At 34.6% G+C, this 22,457-nt stretch overlaps 2 long non-coding RNA genes across 2 annotated transcripts in view; one reads left to right on the top strand and one right to left on the bottom strand.

The window, feature by feature from the left end:
- LOC309615503 overlaps positions 1-22,457 on the top strand; it is a 423,643-nt gene that overhangs the window by 93,895 nt on the left and 307,291 nt on the right. The gene's annotated exons all lie outside the window — the stretch shown is intronic.
- Positions 72-13,273, bottom strand: LOC309615497. The gene is made up of 2 exons (XR_014236878.1): positions 11,378-13,273; positions 72-11,257 (listed from the first exon to the last, which is right to left on the bottom strand). It is a non-coding gene; the product is annotated as an uncharacterized lncRNA (long non-coding RNA).

The following is a 22,457-nucleotide window of genomic DNA, read 5'->3' as shown; positions in this document are numbered from 1 at the left end:
AACAGGCTCGCTTTACCTCAGGGCCTATTTTATTTGCTGTTCTTTCCGTCTGGTATATTTCTCCCTACATATTCTTTTTTTTTTTAATTAATTTATTTATTTTTGGCTGTGTTGGGTCTTCGTTTCTGTGCGAGGGCTTTCTCTAGTTGCGGCAAGCGGGGGCCCCTCTTCATCGTGGTGCGCGGGCCTCTCTCCATTGCGGCCTCTCTTGTTGCGGAGCACAGGCTCCAGACGCGCAGGCTCAGTAGTTGTGGCGCACGGGCTTAGTTGCTCCGCGGCATGTGGGATCTTCCCAGACCAGGGCTCGAACCCGTGTCCCCTGCATTGGCAGGCAGATTCTCAACCACTGCGCCACCAGGGAAGCCCCTCCCTACATAGTCTTGATACCAGTGAATGGTTCCTAGGAAGACTCTGTTCTTAAGAGCCTTGCAAATTGATAGGGGCATAGGGACAATAAACAACTAAAAATAAATTAAATACTTTATTTCTTCCTACCTAAAAGTCTTCTGTATTTTAGTTGTGCATATTCAGATATGGGGATTTTTAGGGACATTTTAAATATCTAAAAATATTTCCTATTTTTCATTTTGGCAAACCATAAACCTGCTATTAATAAATTTCCCCCAGTTGTCAATGCAAAGGTGCAAACTTACCTTCTATAAACTGAATCAGTTGTTCAGGCCAGAAATATTTGCCTGATAATTCAGTTCAGTAAATCTGACTGGAGAATCTATCTGATAGGCACTGTGCCAGGTGCTGTGGTTACCTCCCTGCACAGTCTTTAAAACTGAATTTACATCATTAATGTAGGAATGACCCTTATTTTGTTTCTTAATAGCATGTTGATAGTAGACAGGTAGATAGACCCCATAGGATTTTTTTTTTCAGATGTCATTTTTCATGCTCCCACCAGTGCCTGTGAGTTTCAGTGATTTTTCTTGACTCATACCAGTTGCTAAGTAACGTGGAAAAGTACTGCAGCTTCACTTCCTTCAAACTACTGCTCCTAAATATGAATAAAACCATAGACATTCTATTTTTGTGTTCAGAACTCACTGCTTAGATTCTCTGAAACATAATGGAGAAGGCAGTAAAATTACAGGCCAAATAAGACTTCTGAAAAATATTTGCTTCCCTATTTTCTCCGGATGCAATAGAATTACTTCTCTTTTACCTCTGAGCTTGCATTAGAGTCCTAAAATGGACAGATTGAACTGAGAACCAAGAAGACTCATTGCTTGACCTTGGGCAAATTATTAATTTCTCAAGTCTCTGTTTTTTAAATCTGTAATGCATGAAGTGGTTAAATTCAAGGGTTTTTCTTCCTCTTCCAGCTGGATGATTCCATGAAACAGTTCTGCGTAATATCACTAAGCCACCAAATGACATTATTTCTACATAAATTTTATAAACTGTTTTATTATTATTTGTGTTGCATCTCTATTTGGCTGACACAGGATAGCTACTAAAGATATTTACAACAGAATTCTACTTCTGCACACTTTATAGTTCTTTGCACTCTCTGTGGATAAGTAAAACTAATCACATAAAAATAATATGAAGTAATGACCCTTTGACAAAGTTTTAGGTCATTTTCCTTCTCAAAATTCACATTAAGTCTGGGCCTGCATTCAGTTCACATATTGGGAAATGAAGCAAGCTTGCATGTTGCCTTGCCTTCTATCTCTCTCAAATCCAAGTGACTAATTGCTTTAGTAAGTTCTCTCTTGGTGGGAAGAGTTCCTATAGAGTATGTTGAGTTTTTCAAATATAATATGTATTTTCATCCATTATAGCTATGACTGCTTGTCTGTCTTCCTCCCTAGGCTGTGACCTCCTACAGGGAGAATGTTTTGCATATTTCATCTCTACATTTCCAGCACCTAGCACAGTTCCTGTTGTATTACAGTTATTGTATATTTTCTTTAAACCAGCAGAAGTAAAAGTGCTTTAGGAAACCTCATATGTCCTTTGGCTAGTGGGGATATAGTTAGCAAATTACTTCTTTTCAGAACAAACTTTCATGAGAGATATATCTCCAGATTCTTTACCCTCAGAGGAAATCTAAGAAATAACATTTCATGTATTTCTACAGAGTATATTTTCACTCAAATTATAAGGGAAAGTGTAAATCAAAAACAAGTAATCAAAATCATTTAAAACTTAACATTTTCTATTTCTACCATTCTGTGTAGCAGGTGTATAGCACCTGGAGGGGTGGTAGTTGGGAGAGGAGTTACTGTTTATCTCAAAAGGATTTTTTATATTAGTGGTATTTATAACAAATTTTAGGATAAAAAGTTTTCATTACAAGAATACTTTGTTAATTTACAGTTAAATGATAATGTTTAATAGCACCCTCTTCCCAAGTATATTATACATGTATATAATGTTATTACATATATATATTCTATGTATATTATATGTGTGTGTGTAAATAACCTTAAAATATCCTCTGTAAGGCCAAAGAAAATAACTAGTATAGATTTTAAAAACTTGGATTTTTAAAATAATATGAGAAAAAAACCCACCCTTATTTTTGTCTTTATTTCATTAAATATAATTTTTGATTATGGCATGAAATAAAAGAAATATAAGAAAAACATAGGTGATCACCTCTTTCTCGGTATACAAATTAGGCTCAGTTCCCAAAAATGTAAACCAAAATATGAAGACCTAAATAAAGTCTTTCTTATATTCTTGCTTGCTTATTCAAATATATTCATATTGAAGAGTAAAATGTAGGTTTTTAACATGCTTAGTATATAGTAATGGTTGTGTATATTCAGAACAATTAAATGAAGATGACCTCCAAATACATTTACTGTCTATTAATTATTGTCTCCCATAAGTGATTGGTTATTTTAAAATGCGCTAATAATTTATCTGAAGTATTTATATATATATGAAAGCATTTTTCCCTTTTCACTATTTAACTTAAGGGCATTCACTAATTATTTTTTTAAGGTTAAGCATAATACCATGGAGCAATTTGTGTGAAATATATTATAGAGTTGAATCCAACCATGATTTTAAGGTCTAATTTGGAGGGATTTTTTTTTTTATGCTCTGGAGGCTAAGTATTTAATTATTAATTGGAAGGGAAGAAGAAAGAAAAGGAAAAGGAAAGGGAAGAAAGAAACATAAAGAAAAGGAAAAATAGATTGATTGTTGTTTTTAGCACTCAAAATGTATATGAAGCAAATGGCCCTTAACCTACCTGACATCACTTAAGCTAAGACTCTTGACTAGCTTAGGGAGAAGACAAATTTATGCATATGCTGTCAGGATTACATCTCAAATTTTATATCAGTGTGCTTTTTACACATATTACAGCTTCTTTTACAGTTGGACCACAAAGAACAGTTTTGTACACTAGCCCTAGCCTAATTTGGACTTGTTCCTGTGTCTTAGTCAACTGGCAGGTAGGCTGAGAGGTGACTGCTTAGGATGGTAGTAAATATCAGTCCACATCCAACTGGGTTCTCCCACACCACCAAACAACTCAATTCTGGCACTGTCTATCTGGAAATAGCATCTGATCCCACAGGTTAAGGGCTGAGTCCTACAAGACTGCCACCCTCCACCACTCCCATTTCAGACTTCTATAGTAAGTCCAAATTATCACCTGTGCTTCTGACTGACCAGATGTAGAACAGAGGTTCCAGCAACCCCCATCTTGGGTTCAATTAATTTGCTAGAGCAATTCACAGAACTCAGATAGAAACATTTTACTTATTAGACTGCCAGTTTATCATAAAAGGATATAACTCAGGAACAGCCAGATGGAAGAGATGCACAGGGCAAGGCAAGGGGAAAGGGTGCAGAGCTTCCATGCCCTTTCCAAATGCTCCACCCTCCTGAAATTTCCATGTATTCACCAACCCAAAAACTCTTTGAACCCAGTCCTTCTTTTTTTTTTTTTTTTTAAATGAAGCCTTCATTGCATAGGTGTGATTGATCATATCATTGGCCACTGGCAGTTGATTCAGCCTCCAGCCTATTCCCCTCCCCAGAGATCAGTGGGTAGGACTGAAAGTTCCAACCCTCTAATCACATGGTTGGCTCTCCAGGCAACCACCCCCATCCTTAGGTGCTTTCTGGAAGTCACCTTATTTAGGTAACAAAAGACACTTTTATGGGTCTCACCACTTAGGAAATTTTAAGGGTTTTAGGAGCATTGTGTCAGAAATGGGACTAAGACCGAATATATATTTCTCGTTATAAATCGCAGTATCACAGGTGACCTTGATTAAGGCCCTTCACTTCTGCCTCACATGGTCCTCTTCTTTAAGAAACTAGTTTGGACATGTTTTCATGGTAAATGCAGAGGAGCATGGAAAACAGGTAGAAATGAGCAAGGACTTTTTCATCCTTCTGTTTGTGTCACATTTGCTAATATCCGGTTTCCCAAACCAAGTCATATGGTTAATACCAGAGTCACAGTGGGAGTGGGGTAGTAGACTACAAGTTTATAAGAAAGAAGTGTATGGATGCAGAAATATCATTAACTCACCCCATCAATGAACTCTACCACACCTCAGAATGTGGAGGGATGGCTGCTTCCACTGAAAAAGGAATCTTAGTATGATTTGAGGGTTCAACATATGTCATAGAGCAAAGGCTTGTGTGCCCACAGAACAGAAAGCCAAACTCTGAAAGCAAGTCTCTGCAGCAAAGTAGGGGTTTATTTGCAGGGTGCCAAGCAAGGAGGAAAGAAAGCTCATGCTCAGAAGAGCTGAACTCCCTATTGGCAAGGGCTTTTAAAGACAGTGTTAGGGGGACTTCCCTGGTGGTGCAGTGGTTAAGAATCCGCCTGCCGGCGCAGAGGACACAGGTTTGATGCCTGGTCCAGGAAGATCCCACATGCCACGGAGCAAGTAAGTCCGTGCGCCACAACTACTGAGCCTGCTCTCTAGAGCCCGCGAGCCACAACTACTGAGCCCATTCACCTAGAGCCCATGCTCTGCAACAAGAGAAGCCACCACAACGAGAAGCCTGTGCAGTGCAATGAAGAGTAGCCCCCGTTCGCTGCAACTAGAGAAAGCCCACATGCAGCAACAAAGACCCAATGCAGACAAAAATAAATAAATTTATTTAAAAAACCAAGAGGACAGTGTTGGGGGAGGGTTATAGGATGCCTGATTAGCTCGTGGACCTTCTTCTGATTGGTTGGTGGTGAGGTAACAGGGTGATATTTCAGGAATCTCGGTCATCAGCCTTCTGGTTCCAACCAGTCTGGGTCTGGTGCTTGTGGTCTGCATGTAGTCACCATCCTCCACTGGGTGGGGGGCTCTTAGTTTCTGCAGCACAACTCAAAGATATGCATCAGATTGTTATCTGTATCCCTTCAGGAAAAACTGATGATTGAGTCTAATGATTAACTGCTTAAGTCTGCTGTTTGGAACTTGGGTAAGGCCTAGGAAACTAAAGCCTTTTTTCTACCAACAAGAAACATGGAGGGTCTTCTGTACCCAGAAAGCCCCACAGGGTCCTGCTTGGTTTTAATCCCCCCTTTTCTTTGATAGTCCTCAATCCTGAGGGGAACAGGAGCAAGACAAGAAAAGGAATACAGTTTTGAGTAGAGAGATTAATCATAAACCCGGCAGGGGAACTGTTTTAGGGGGGCGTGGTTTCACATACTTATAATTATTGGAATAAACATCTCCTTTTCAGTTCATTGGCTTCTTTTCTTTCCTAAACAATGCCATATATTTGATATAAGAGACCTGTAAACATTATGAATTCAATTTTTATTTTATATCAGCCACCAAAAAAATTAAAAACTGAGTTTGTCGTTCAGAAAACTGGTCTTGCAACTGTAAGATATGACGAATTCCTTAAAGGTAGAACTAGAGGCTTATTATTTGGTTCTCAACCCTTACCTTGACCTGGGAAATTAAAGCTCAGAGAATGGAAATCACATGAGAATTTCAAATCTCTCAACACCAATGATTTCATCCAACCATCTCCACTAAGACACTTGACCAAACTCTAGTATGGCTTCTAGCAGCCTACAGACATGTCCCTGGGATAACCAAGCCCCCCCTTAACTTTCTGCCTAGGAAAGCTCAAGACTGCCAAAATAATTTGCTGTTTATTCTAGTCAAAACCTAATGAACCACCCCCATCTCCCTTTTATTAGAGTATTTACTTCAGAAAACTTGCAATTGTAAATCCCTTCTTGGTCCCTTTGAGATGTGTGTGTGTGTCTTCTACAACCCAGGACTCTTTCTCAAGGACTTGGGAGGCATTTCTTTGAAACGTAATCATCAAAAAGATTATGGCTCCTTTTTTCCAGTCTCTATGGGAGAGTAGGGGCTTAACTTCTATCAGCACTGGTTCTCAGACACAGACAGCCAAATCATATCTGCCTTAGTCAGTTTGGGCTGCTTTGACAAAGGACCATAGACTGGGTGGCTTATATACAACAGAAATTTATTTCCCATAGTTCTGGAGAATGGAAAGTCCATGATCGCAACACGAACAGATTTGTTGTCTGGTGAGGGCCCTGTTCCTGGTTTCCAGATGGCAGTCTTTCAGATTTTTTCAGTGTGAATACTGTATGCTCACACCTGAAATTCATGTGTTAGCTACCCATTTGCCATGAATTCTTATGGATTACTATTTTTAACTACTAGCCAGAACCAAACTTGAGACAGTGTTCTCTGTTGAGTACCACTTCTAAATGTGTTTTTTCTGTTTCATCCTTTCCATCTAACTTTTTCTAAGTCCTAACTCTGTGCAATATGATCTACAATGAGGCTTTCTACCCTTTGTGAGTTCAAGGATTTTCTTCCATTATCCACCCATGAACCAAAACTCTAAGATAACATAATGTATATAGATAACCAGAGACTATGCAGTGTCTTCAGTTCTCACTTCCCCATATTCATGATCACAATTTTTATTTACTTGAGAAATGATTGTCCTTATTTCAATCTCTTTTAATCATTTTAATATTTTGCCTTCTTTAGCACTTTTAGTGCTTTCTAGCAAGAATCTTTCAATATTTCTAGTCCACAGAAAATCCAGAAATGGAACTTTTTTGGGTTCACTTTGTATAGTGTTTGTGCTGTCTACTCTATCAACCCTTTCTTTTGGAAATTGAGGTCCTTAAATTCTTTGAAAATGTTTTCTGTTATTTCCTTGACAACTTCCTTCTTTCCTTTCACTGTGTTTTCTTTGTGAGGCTCCTGTTATTGCGATGTTGGATCTCTGGATTGATTTTTCTAATTTATTTAAACTGGCTCTTCTAATTTTCAATTCTCTTTATTTCACCAACTCTGTATTCTAGTAACTTCATTGCTTTTCAAAAATTCTATCGTAATTTTCAAGAACTCCATCTATTCTTTGCATATTCCCTTTTTGTAGTATTCTGTTCAAGATTCATGGATCCTCTATTTTTTCTTTCACTTCTAAAGATACTAAGTTTTTAAATTTTTGTTTAAAGACTAGTCTGAATCTCTACCAAATTCCTTTCTAAGAGTTTGTTTTGGATTCTGTGTTTCCATTAAAGAAATTTTTTGTTAAGTCCTTGTTATTCTCGCTTGCCTGTTCTTACTTAAGAGTAGGGCACTAAAGAGCTAATGTTTCTAGTTGAATCATACTTATTAGGGCTGTGTCCAGGTTTATGTGCACATATTTGTGTAATTTTATACTGTTGGATATTTATATATATGTACATTATTTGAGATCTCATTTGATGCTTTTCCTGTGGAAAGAGTAGAATTTCCTGTTAGGAGTGTCAGGTTCATCTACTAAGGTTCATCAGGTAACTACTCCAATGTGCTAGAATACTCCTGACCAGCAGAATCTTTAGGTCTTTTTTGCTTGACTCATCAGATTCCCCCAGCGTAATGTGTTATAACCTTCTTCCTGGAAAGCATAAGCCATACTGCCAGAATTCTGGGAGTCAAGTGTAAGAAGGCTTCTCAATCATAGAAATCTAGCTTATGCTGCAGTTAAAAATGATGCCAAGATCTAAGTGGTTTATACGAATTTTTATCCTGATCTCATGTTATTTGTTTTTTAAAGGTCAGCTCCATCTCCTCTGCATTGCCACCTTCGCTTCGGGATCCAAGCTATGGATCAGCCTTTATATGGCAGTGTTTTAAAAGCTACTAATCAGAAGTTAGACATCTCATTTTCCTTCACATTTCTTAGGCCCCATTAAGTAACATGAGTAAACGTTTGTTGATGACCAGAAAAGAATAATCATTCCCCAGGGAGAGGCAGTGGATTTATGCGAACAATAATGCAATCTCTTATGGAAGCAGACTGGTGATCTTACTCTGTGTAGATTTTCATTACTCTTATCTCCCTGTTTTCCATGAGTGTCCAAACATTCTTATTTGCCTTCTGCAGAGAGCTAATTATTTTTCTACCTGGATTGTGTTGGGATAGTTTCCCAGCTACTCAGCTTATGTATCATGACTCATGTCCGTATTCTCTGTGAAGTTCTTAGGCTCACCTTCAAGATTACTTGAAGTACCAGGAACTTTTATTTCTGAATTTAAATACAAAAAAACAATGACAATGAGGAATTAAAATATATACCACTGAATTGGTCAGATCATGTTTCATACTAAATATCATTTATATATACATATATTATTAAATTGTAGTTAATACTGTGCTTATTAAACATTGAAAATGGCATAGTAACAATAATGAAACACGCAATATAAATAGGAAAACATATCAAGAAAATTGAGAATACAAGGAATAAAGAGATAACAATTCTTGAACATAACCATTCAGGTTATTCTTTTTATTACTCTTGCATTGAAAAGATGAGATAAAGATAGTTTATAGCAATAAAATCTAAATGAAAATGTGATGATTGTGTTGAAAGTTCTAAAATGTTTAGTTTAGATTGAACCAAAGCTAAAGAAAAGGGTTTCCAAATTTTATGCAAGGAAAAAAGAAGCAGAGAGGGCAGGAAATGTCCATGAAGAGGTCCATTTATAACTTTGGGGAAAGAACAGGAAGAACTTTAGTTGCTGAAGAAGCTTAGCATAGGGTACATGGGTTAATTCCCTAGCATCCCCCAGGAAGGAATCCTTACATTCTTAATAATTTTAGCAAACCTTTAGAATCTAATAAAATAAAGAATAAATCTCAGCATTGCTTCTAACTAGTCACATGACATTGAAAATTTGCTTAACTTTGCTAAGATTTAATTTTTATCATCAGAAAACAAGATTGATTATGCCTATGTCTTAGGACACATGTGAAGATTAAATGTTATTGGTTCTGTATCTTTTGTATTTTCCATTATTGGTTCTTGGCACATAATTGGAACCTAATAAATTGAAGTTTTTATGATAATATCTGGGCATATTAAATCAATTATATTTTAAATATATTATAAAGTTGGAAACAATTTAATGAAAAATGTTGAATCATTCAATATAAAAAATAAAAGCATGTTTAGAATGTAGAAGAGAGAGGAAAGATTGAGATAGCAAAACCCATTATATATCTGTACATCTTATTCTTCTTTTCTTCCCACTTCCATTGGAAAGTTTAGAATAAAAAGGCACAGAGTTTCCCTTTGCCAAAATTTGTCAGAGACAAAGGCAGAACTGGTGAAACCACAATGTGATGGTGGTAGCATCTGTCAGCTTGAGTTGCCATAACAAAACACCATAGATTGGTTGGCTTAAACAACAGAAAATTATTTTCTCACAGTTTTGGAGGCTGGTAGTCTGAGATCAAGGTGCCAGCATGGAAAGTTTCTGACGAGAGCCCTCTTCCTGTTTTGCACGTGGTCGCCCTCTCACTGTGTCCTCACCTGACAGAGAAAGAGAGAGAGCTCTAGTTCTCTGATGTCTCTTCTTATAAGAGCATTAATCCCATCAGACCAGGGCCCTGCCTTCATGACCTAATTACCTCCCAAAGGCTCTGTGTCCAAATACCATCACATTGGATATTGGGACTTCAGCATATTTAGCAGGGGGCACAAACATTCAGCCCATAGCAGCATGCAAAAAGTCTGTCATCTTGTTTGGTGATGATGTCCATTTCGATAACCAGTTAAAGAAATTCTCAAGATGGAGAAAGTTTAAGTTTCTATCGGTTCATACAGAGCATGTATTTTTTTAATCTAGACTTTGACGTAATAATATATCATTCTTCTTAGGAATTATTAATAGCACTTTCGTGACTACTGTTTCCTCAAGAACTTTGCAAATAAGAAATAGAAGCCTATAATTAATCCATTTTTACTTTAACAATATGAAATTAAATTTCATGTTCCACTTTTTACTTAAAAATGTAGGTGCTTTCTATATAAACTTTGAATTTTTTTCTAATAATAAGTTCATTATATCCCTATAATGTGAAGGCCAACATAAAAATGGAAATAAGGGAATACATGAAAATAAGGCGATTCCAAAATATTCAGAAATATCTTATATGTTCCCAGTTAACAGAACTTTTTTAAGGTGGAAGGTGAAGTTTTGTGTCATTTACTGAGAACCCAAAATTACTTTTTTTCAATCTTTATATGTACATAGGTGTGATATTGTGTAAAACCACTTTATATAATCAGATAATAAGGAAACATTGTGTCTATATTAATTAATAAATAATATGAGTTCTAAATGAGTCTAAAATGAAAAATCTTCTTAATTTATTTCAGTAACTATGTCTAAATTTGTTATCAATTTTAATAAATCTTTCCCAATCCAAAGTTGTTTACAACCATAATTTAACATAAGCTTTTTTTATCAAGAAGGTGTATTGAAATTATTTTGCTGTATTTATTCAGATGTATTTCTCTTCTTAGTTTAATTTTATTAAATTATTTTTTAAAATATTAAATCCAGTCATATTTTACATGGGATTATACGTTCAGTTATATACTTTGGGTGTTAAAAGTCTCTTTTCAACTAAAATACTTAAACTAAATTGACTGATTCCTTAGGCCAGTTATATCCTTGGTTAAACATTCTTTAAGCATGCTTACACTAATTTTCAAAGTTAGTAATGAATAAGTACCCACAGGCAATTATTTTCAATGTAGCTCTATGTTCCTGTTCTGAAATTAATGTTTTTCCTTTTTTTTAGATAAATTTAAAATGGTACTTGCCCATTCCCAAAACACTATTTAGAAATTTAATTAAATATTTTATATTTATTTTTCATAGATTATTTTACATATGGACAAATTCGAAGACAACATTTTTCACATTAAAAAATAATGTCGAATATATAATCTTTATAAAAGTTTTAAAACTCATTTTTCATCCTCGTCTTTCTCCTCTTCCTCCTCCTCCTTCTCCTCATCCTTCTTCCTTCTCCTGCTCCTCCACTTCTTCCTTCTCCTGCTCCTCCACTTCTTCCTGTCTCTGTCTATAATCACACACACACAATATCTAGGTATTTTCCAGACACATTATATCATAATGTAACAGAAGGAAAGTTGTTTTTTGACACCAGATATGTGCTAGAGTTTGAGTAAACCAGTTAATTCTATGACCTAGGGAAAGTCGATTTCTCATACATAAATATTTTAAATAAATGTGAAGTAATAAGCACTATTCTTATGACATTTAAATTATGCGAGATAGTGTTTACTGAGCCACTTAGCAATCAGAAAATTTTAGCAATAAAACTTGAAATAATTGTCAAAGCTGGGAAATTAATATAAAAGAGTTAATTATACTATTGTCTTGCCTTGGGTGTTTTAGAACATGCTCTAAATAAAAAGAAAAGTGAAAACTTCTAATCCAGCGATTGTATACATCAACAATGAATTTTGTCCTCAGTTTCTCTCTCACTTATCATTTTTGATGTTTCTCCAACAAAGAAAGTAGATATTATATATTGTAAGAAGCGTCCTAGTATTAGGAGATATTGTCTGTCGCTAAGTAGGTGTATGACTCTGAAGAGTTACTTAGCACTTAGAAGTATTTTTACTCATTTTGAAGATAAAGAAATGGGATGAAATAACCTCTCATAATTATTCAGGTTAGGAAAATTATATTTCTAAGTCACATGAAATTATCTAGGTTAAAATTGTAATTCTAACTTAATTGACCAATCTAGCAGATATTTCATATTAGCATGACAAAAGTTCAACTATAGGCTTTTACCCCAAACCTGCTGCTTGTGCTACATCCATAACTCAATAAATGGCTCTAAAATGCATTTATTTGTTCAGACCAAAATCCACAAAGTCTTCATTAAATTTTGTTTTTCTTTCATGTGCCTTATTTCATTCATTGAAAAATACATTTGGCCTAAACCACAAAATAATTTCCTGTACCCACCAATTTTGCCACAGTTCCTTTTCCCACCTTTACATCTTGCTGGGATGTAATGATAGTCTCCATTAGTTTCCCTGCCCAATTTCAGTCTAATTTTCATAAGGCAAACTGTGTCATCCTTTTGAAATATTAGTTATATCATGTAAACTCTAAGTTCAAAATCCTCCAATGACTTCTCATCACACTTAGAGTAAAATTACAATTTTAATAAAATCATATAAAAATGTATATAATTTGGCCTGCAGTTAATTCTCCAGTTTCATCTCTTACTCTTCTCTAAATGCACTGCATTAACATGTCAAATACACCCGTTTTAAAGCCTCTGCACTTCCTCTTCACGCCTCCAATCATGTATTCATGTGGCTGGTTCTCTGACTTCATTTGCATCTGTGCTGTATGCTATCTTCTCAGTAAGAATTTCCTGGCTCCATTACCTAAATTAGCATCCCTTCATACTGGATCTCATTTCTCTGCTATTTTCCTTGATGTCATTTATCACCACATAAAATTATGATATATGGAATTGTTTATAAGTGTGTGGTCTATCTAACAGTAATGCGAGCTTCAAGAAGAGAGAGACTTCTTTTGTTGCCAGCTGTCTGTCTCTTACCTAGGAGGCGTCTGTTACATAGCAAGCCCTCATTAGATGGTGCTTATCATGTGTAATTCTGATGATAACAAAGTAGTAAGCTTTATTACTACAGTTTTTGTTAGGAAAAAACCCAGAGAGACTGATCGATCTAGGTTACAGTTCAATGGGAAATCCAAATTTCTGCTATATCAGACTAAAACTGTCATCAGTGTCTATTGATGTTATAGAAAATATATCTATTTCTGGAAATTACACCATTTATCTTTTAATTATATTGGACAGATGCACATCAAAGGAGAGTTTTCTAATGATATTTGGGAAGAAAGTTTTTGATGAAAGAACTTTAACAATCTGTTTATGTTATCCTGTTATTATGTGATAGTAAACTCATTTAAAAGTGTATACTTTATATTTTGCTAGGTGTTAACATGATTGCTTTTAAAAAATAGAGTGCCTTTTCTATAAAATTAATTAAATCTGAATTTTCTCTGATATGTAACAGAAAACTTTGGCAGAGACACAAAATGTTAGATTTCTTAGAAATGGTAAAATCATTAAGGACAAAATAAATTAAAAATAAGAGACTTAATTATCTATGCTGAAAGAGTTCCTTCCCTCCTTTTTCTTAGATAATTTACCTTAGAAAACTTGAAATTGTAAGTTCTTCTCTCTTTGAAATGTGTGTGTGTGTGTGTGTGCGTATATAAAGCTACTTAGCTAACACAGATGGTCACCCCAACTACCAGGTGAAGTTGGGATACACTGTGTGTGAGCAGTGGTAGTGTCAATATCTCTGACTTGAGGACAGGTTATTTATCTTGAGAACGTGTATGTAATGGGTTGTATCTGCTTGACTCTATAAAGAGTGAGATTTCTTTCTGTCTTTGCAATCTCTTGGCAATTTGCCTGTAACACACATCACATTCTGGTCTAATGCTTTGTTAGGGCTCAGGGGGACAACCCCAAAATATGTCACAATGGCCTATTGATTACTTTGAATTGAAGTTGCTTGAGAAGCAGCCCATGCAAGAAGGAAACTCTGACCCTCCTCTGTCCCTCTGAAAGCAAGAAGTAAATTTCTAATGTGAAAGGTGCCCTCCCTGCATCTGGAGTAGAAGGACACCCTTATCACCAGAGAACAAGGAATTCAGGGCCTAGAAGCCTCTATTAACAAACCTTGATTCTTCTTTAATTTACTATCCCAAGCCCAAACTCTGTTTAGATTCTTCACTAATAAAGCACCCAAAGCCTAAGTTTCTTCAACCTGTCAATTCCTCACACAGTTATTGTTTCTTTGTCTAAAAAATATAAAACCTTCCCATTTTTCTTTGAATTTTTGAATTTTATTTATTTTTTTATACACCAGGTTCTTATTAGTTATCCATTTTATACATATTAGTGTATATATGTCAATCACAAAAAACCTTCCCATTTTGGTCACTGCTTGAGGCTCATAAAAATGAGACCTCCATGCACACAAATTAAACATTTTTTTCTTTTCTTCTATTAATCTGTCTTGTGTAAACTTTGTTATTAGTCCAGCCACAAGAACCCAAGATGGGTAGGGGGGAAATTTCCTCTCCCAACAGTTTGTTCAATAATAAAAGTGTTGTCTTTCTCTACTACCCTTAGGGAGAGGATTTCTGGGTTGGAAGAAGTTTTTGTCTTTAATTATATTTCAACAATAAATTCAATCTTTTAGTTTTAATTGTATCATTCTATTTGTTAATGTATGATAAGGCTAAGTAGTGAAAACTGATGATATTTGGCTCCAAAAATAGACCATCATTTAGCCTGCCTTCCTGGGAAGAGGAACAAAGTCTATATTAACTGAAGTACCTGAATTGATCTCCTATTATTTTTTACCAGATTAATCTCACAGAGGTTAATCATCTCTGTTCAGAGTAAACTTGAGAGACAATTTACTAGATAAATTGTACGGGCCTAAGATTAAGAGAAGCTGATCTTCTGCAAACTTTTAGGAGCCCCTTCTTTCAATTCTTTTGCGGTTTGACCAGTCACAAATTATTTTGTTTTGATGTAAATGACGAAAATTCGGAAAGGTAAAAAGAAATAAAGAAATTTTTATCTAGAATAGGGATAATGAAGAATAGCAAAGGTTAGAAGAATATCATAGGTTAGGTTTGAATCTTTCCCTTTAATGCATTAAAGCATTAGATTGCTTTAAGTGGCTATACATTTACATAATGGCATTCCTGTGGTTTCCCTTTTTTTTTCTAGTTGCTCCAAATAAGTGTTTTAGAAATCTTCTGTTATTTAATATCATCCTTTGATGTGATGCTCCTTAGGGATATGTAACATTTGGTAATTTGTGATCTTTGAATCACAAAGACAAATATATTGATAAAGTCTTAATCTCTAGATATCAAAGGAAAAGACAAGTACATTGACTTGATTTCAATCTAAATCTTTCTTGATGTCCCTGTGGTTATGGGGGTTTCCATGGCAGTGGAAGTATTTGTAGGAGTAAAGACATAAAATATGTTATTTGGGATCATAAAATCTTTTAAAAATGTTTTCCTTAAATTTATTATTTATTTTTCTTTAAGAATTTGGCTTGTAGATAGAAGAAAAGTGCATGGCTCAACTCTAATTGTGTTGTCGACAACATAGAGCCAATAAAATCCACCTCAGGGCATTTGATTAGCAAGCTCTGTTTAATATAGTCATAGAACAGAATAGCTGGGACAGGAATTCAAGATTCATGGGTATAGTATGGCATAATATACTGGAGAAACATGATATGATTGGAGAGACTTAGATCCTCCATTTACTTTTACCCACTGGGTGAACTTGACATCATTAATTAATTGCTCTAAGGTTCAGTGTCTTATCAGCAAAATGGAGATACCTTACTTTTTCTGTTTTTGTAAGAATCAAACACTAAGTACCATGCATACCACATAATAGATGCCTAATAAATGCAATATACCTTGCTGAGTCCACCTGTAAATGTATCAGCTGTCAAAAAATTTATGTTATTTCAAGAATCACAGTGCAAAATAACAACTGAGAAAACCTATTTACTAATTGTAATCTAATGGCTCTAAGGGGATAAAGATATTCACTAAATATAATCTGTGAATTGTGTATTTTTTTGTTAAGCTACCCATCAAGCTATCTATTATACACTTGTTATAAGTACTCAGTAATCACTTATTTTTGACTGTCTGGTTGCCTGATATTAATCATGCAAAATGATTACTGTCAGCACCGTTTTACATTTACATAAGTAGAGAAATATATAAAATCGTGCATAAAACATTCCTTCTATTAACATTTAATTTTCTGTTTTTTCAAACATATAGGGAGATGAAAGAGGGAAGAGATATGGGAACATATGTATATGTATAACTGATTCACTTTGTTATAAAGCAGAACCTAACACACCATTGTAAAGCAATTATGCTCCAATAAAGATGTTAAAAATATATATATATTATAAATTTTTACAAATTTTTCATTTAAATTTCCTGCACAATACATAACTATATATAACCAACATAACCAAAGCTCTTTGAAATCTTCAAATATTTTAAAATCACTTTAGGAGTACTTGAAAAATTATTTTCTCCATTTATTAAGGCAAAGAGACCATTTCCCATTCCCTCTTTCTAAGTGTATTTCCTTGGGAACATAGTGAAGCTGAGACCCGAGTCTTTAGCCTTTGAAATAGAGAAGAATCTTGTAAGTATTAAGCTCAGTGTATTAGTGTCCTGGGGCTTATTTAACCAAGTACCACAAACTAAGTGGCTTAAAATAAAAGAAACTTATTTTCTCACATTTCTGGAAGCTAGAAGTTCAAAATCAAGCTGTCAGCAGGCCCATGCTTTCTTTGAAGGCTCTAAGAAAGATTTTTTTTTTGCTCCCTCCTAGCTCTTGGTGATTGCCAGCAATTTTAGGCTTTCCTTGGCTTGTAACTGCATCACTTCAATTTATGCGTTGGTTTTCATGGCCATCTCTTCTCTCTGAGTGTCTCTATATTCACATGACCCTCTTATAACGACATCAACCATTAGATTTAGGTCCTTCTCAAATCCAGTATGACTTCATCCTAACTAATTATGTTACCGAACCAAACTTGGGCCCGCTTACTTGTGTGCTTTAGTAAAGCCAATCTACTGACACAGGGTTGTGGTGAAAGACAGGGCAGTGTTTATTGTAAGCACCAAACAAGGAGTCCAAGCAGCTCATGCTCACTCCCTGATGGGTTTCAGGGAAGCATTTGTGAAGGCAAGGTGAGAGAGGGGATGCCCATGGTCATTATGTAGTTAACTTCTTCCATTTTGTGGGGGTTTTAGTATCTGTAAAACAGCTCGGTAATGTGCATCATATACTGTTAATTTGTGTACTTCAGGGAGGACTAAAGATTCCGTGACTGCCACATGGCATATTTACTGTTTGAATTGTTACCAGTTCTCCAGGCCAAACTACTTTTTGTCACTAGGCGTTCACATCCTTTGAATAATTAATTCTTGAGCCAGGCTTCTGTGACTCAGGGGAGGCCTGGGAGACTGCAGCTTTTCTACAAACAAGAGGCAGGCAGAGGACATGGTGTTGGGGAGGGTCTGTCCTAGGAAAGCCCATAGGGTCCTGCTTGGTTATAATTACATCTGTAAACCATCTATTTCCAGATAAGGTCACATTCTGAGATTCTGTGTGGATGTGAATTTTGGAGGGAGACTGTTTAACCCAATACAGTTTGCTCTCTGTCCCTCAAAATTCGCATTTGTCCCACATGCAAAATGCACTTACTGCCTTCCAACATCCCTATAAGCCTTAACCTGTTACAGTATTAACTCTGAATGCGAATCTCATCTAAATATCATCAACTTAAATGTTTCAGATCTTTTCCAAGGACATAAATATTTTAGTACTTGGCAATAAACATGTGAAACATCAGTGTATATATATATATATATATATATATATATATATATATATATATATATATACACACACACACACACACACACACACACACACACACACACAGATTTATGTTTTACTTATATATAAATAAAATATAAATTAGTTATTTTCATTTTCATGAAAATTTAGGTTTAACTTGTCAGTTTACACACACACATGCATGCACACCACTGTTGGTATTTTGGTTGAGATTTCCTTGAATTTATAGATTAATTCCAATTCATTCATTAATTCCTTAAAAAATAAGCAAAATATGTAAAACACTAACATTCTTAAGTAATAAACTTTTTAACACATATATCAATTTTATATTGCTGACATTGCTTCTCTATTTTAATAGTCAGTAAAATTGGCATTCTTAGCCCTTCTGCTAACTGTTCACCTCCAGTCCTTACATTTTCAATAATTATATCATTTCCATATCATCAGCTATTAAACGTATTATCTTTAGAAAACTTCATTCTCAGTATGCTTTGTCTTTGTGAAATATTTAGACTTTTTACATTCTAAACCTGGGCTTTTATCACCTGGGCTTTTTTTCTAGTCTTCAGGTTTTATTCTCATATCTCATATTTGTTGAATTCAATGTTTGTTTTATTTTTTTAGAAAACAAACTTACAGGTACTCTATACTCTGATTTCTATGTGTAGAAGGATATAATATGCTTTATACTCTGAAGAAAAATGGTTTGGATGGAAGATTTGAATTTACTTTTTGTTGTATGGCTTGATATAATGTTTACAGAATAACAATTGCTCTTCTTCCTTTGTGTATATTTTTATATTTTTCTAAAATTGGAATATAATTCTTTTTCAGAAGATTGATAATAGTCAATTCTAATTTCTATCAGTTTATCTAAAATTTGGCTTTTAAAACATATTCTCAATATAACTATTATATTGACATTGTGTGATTCCGTTCTTGAAAGTTTCGATATATGTGCTAAAAATGTGAAGAATTAAAGTTTTGTTTTCCCAAACATTTTAGACAAATGTAAATGTTTTCATTAGCAACCTAAATTGCAAGGAATTGTTCATTCGTAAATAATTTAATATCATCTCAGAAACAATTGTAATTTTATGAGCTTGATCTTACTGTCAGCTCACTGCTTACTAAGGCAATATAAACTGACATTTTAAAGTAATACTTAGTAATACACCTGGCCCGAAGGAACAGTTTTACTGCATGCTAGCAAAAAAAAAAAAAATGTATGGCCTTACCAATAAAAGGAAATTATTCTTAATCTACTAAAAAGGTATGGTGTGAAATCTAATTAATTGTCAAATTCTTAATTGGGAGGCACATTTAATGTGGTAATATGTGATGCATCATTTTAGAATTTTAGATTAGAATAAGCATTATATAATTTAAAATATATTTTATCGTGTATATTATATGTATAATGTATATATACATTTTTTAGTTTAAATATATTGAATAAAATTTTTTAAAAGAAGACTCTTCGGGTAGCATCATCAGGACTGCACTGAGTTGGGGGTTTGCTAAGAATTGCTGACCCACCTCCTAGAGAAATGAAAATAAAAACAAAGATAAACAAATGGGACCTAATGAAACTCAAAAGCTTTTGCACAGCAAAGAAATCCATAAACAAGATGAAAAGACAACCCTCAGAAAGGGAGAAAGTATTTGCAAATGAAGCAACCGACAAATGATTAATCTCCAAAATTTGCAAGCAGCTCATGTAGCTCAATATCAAAAAATCAAACAACCTAATCCAAAAATGGGCAGAAGACCTAAATAGACATTTCTCCAAAGAAGATATACATATTGCCAACAAACATATGAAAGAATGCTCAACATCATTAATCATTAGAGAAATGCAAATCAAAACTACAACGAGGTATCACCTCACACCAGTCAGAATGGCCATCATCAAAAAATCTACAAACAGTAAATGCTGGAAAGTAAATGTGGAGAAAAGGAAACCCTCTTGCACTGTTAGTGGGAATGTAAATTGATACAGCCACCATGGAGAACTGTATGGAGGTTCCTTAAAAAACTAAAAATAGAACTACCATACGACCCAGCAATCCCACTACTGGGCATATACCCTGAGAAAACCATAATTCAAAAAGAGTCATGTACCCCAGTGTTCATTGCAGCTCTATTTACAATAGCCAGGACATGGAAGCAACCTAAGTGTCCATCAACAAATGAATGGATAAAGAAGATGTGGCACATATATACAATGGAATATTACTCAGCCATAAAAAGAAACGAACTTGAGTTATTTGTCGTGAGGTGGATGGACCTAGAGTCTGTCATACAGAGTGAAGTAAGTCAGAAAGAGAAAAACAAATACTGTATGCTAACACATATATATGGAATCTAAAAAAAAAATGGTCATGAAGAACCTAGGGGCAGAACATGAATAAAGATGCAGACCTACTACAGAATGGACTTGAGGACATGGGGAAGGGGAAGGTTAAGCTGGGACAAAGTGAGAGAGTGGCATGGACATATATACACTACCAAATGTAAAATCGATAGCTAGTGGGAAGCAGCTGCATAGCACAGGGAGATCAGCTCGGTGCTTTGTGACCACCTCAAGGGGTGGGATAGGGAGGGTGGGAGGGAGGGAGACGAAAGAGGGAATAGATATGGAGATATATGTATATATATAGCTGATTCACTTTGTTATAAAGCAGTAACTAACACACCATTGTAAAGCAATTATACTCCAATAAAGATGTTAAAACAAAATATTTTTTAATTATATATAGTTAAAATTTCTGAATTGATTTCGAATTTTCCTTGACAAATAGAAAGTCTTTCACTTCAAGACTAAAACTCAAGACTCAGTTCAAGATTAAAAGATGTGAACCTTCACTTAAAGGTTAAAAGTCAAGCTTACTTTAAGGGTAAAGGTAATTTACCAATTTTTCTGATTCCTTTTACATTTTAGTTTTCTTACATTTAAAATTGAGTCACGGGGCTTCCCTGGTGGCGCAGTGGTTAATAATCAGCCTGCCAGTGCAGGGGACACAGGTTCGAACCCTGGTCCAGGAAGATCCCACATGCCGCAGAGCAACTAAGCCCATGCGCCACAACTACTGAGCCAGCACACCTAGAGCCCATGCTCCGCAACAAGAGAAGCCACTGTAGTGAGAAGCCCGTGCACCACAACGAAGAGTAGCCCCCTCTCTCTGCAACTAGAGAAAGCCAACATGCAGCAACAAAGGCCCAATGCAGCCAAAAATAAATAAATAAAATAAATTAATTAAAATAAATAAATAAAATAAAATTAAGTCACTTATAATTTGCCCTGGTATACAATGTGAGGGATGGATCCACATCATCATTATTTTTCCAAATGACTAATTAGTTATCAAACATTATTGATTTTTTAAAAATCAATCTTTCCATTATTTATTTGAAATGCCAGTTTTATTGTATATTAAATTCTGGTTATTGGGATACATTTCTGGACAATCTCTTTGAACCTTTGGTCTCTCTGTCTATTCACAGAGTAGTACCACACTATTTTGCAGAGGATTTATAATATCTTAAGTACCTTATAGGGCTAGTTCTGATTCGTTGCTTTTCTTTTTTAGAGTTTACTTGGCTACTTTTGACTGTTAATTTTTCTGTCTGAGCTTTAGAGTGAGCATCATCTTTAATATCAGAATTAAAAGCCTTCAATATTGGAGGATGCACATTAAATTATCAAATAATCTAGGGAAAATTAACAACTTTATGCAAGTGGATATTCTTATTCAATAGCATGAAATGCATTTTTTAAATTTATATTTTTCCTTTATGTATGTTTTACATTTCCCTAATACAGGTTTTGCACCTTTTTTGTTAAACTTATTTCTATGTGTCTTATGTTGTTGTATGTGTGCACTTGTGTGTATGTGTGCACACACCATAATAAATTGTTGTCCCATTATAAATTTTGAATGGTTGTTATTTTTATATGCAAAGGCTAATGACTTCCAGATAACAATTTTGTATGTTCCTTGTAAATGTCTTTTGTGGCACTTTTCAGTTGACTGACCTGGGCTTTTATATACATTTTCATACCACCTATAAGAGATTTAGTTTTCATTTTCCTGTTCAAATATTCATTATTTATATTTTTATTTTTGCCTAATTTTATTTACTGATATCTACAGATAATGAAAATTGTGGTAGAGATGACAGGAATAATTTTTTGTTTCTGACTTTATTGAGAATACCTTTTTTTTTTCTTTTTACAAATGATCTGATTATCTAACTTGTATATGGTTTATTAAGAAAGTATCCTTTGATATCAGTTTTACTGGATTTTTAAAAAAATCAAGTACAGGTATTAAATTTTTAATATTCTTATTCAGCATCTATGAAAATCATGCTATTCTCAACTATTTAAAATATGTGTATGTATTAAAATGTTATAATTATATTAAAAGATTAGTATAATAGTGTATCCAGCTCATCTGTGTATTTCTGAAGTAAACTCATCTTGTTCATGATATAGTATTCTTTAATGATCTGCTAGATTCTGTTTACTAACATTGTTTTTAGAATTATTATATTGCCATAGTAAGCTAAATCTCTAGCATTCTTCTGCCCCACACTTAGGAAGTTTTGGTGTCTGTCTCATACTGACCCAATAAAATGTTTTTGGA

Source organism: Balaenoptera borealis (genome assembly GCF_965194805.1).
Source record: "Balaenoptera borealis genome assembly, chromosome: 18".
NCBI classification, from domain to species: domain Eukaryota; kingdom Metazoa; phylum Chordata; class Mammalia; order Artiodactyla; family Balaenopteridae; genus Balaenoptera; species Balaenoptera borealis.
The sequence above is the reverse complement of the archived record's forward strand: the minus strand, read 5'-3'. Positions and strand labels throughout refer to the sequence as shown.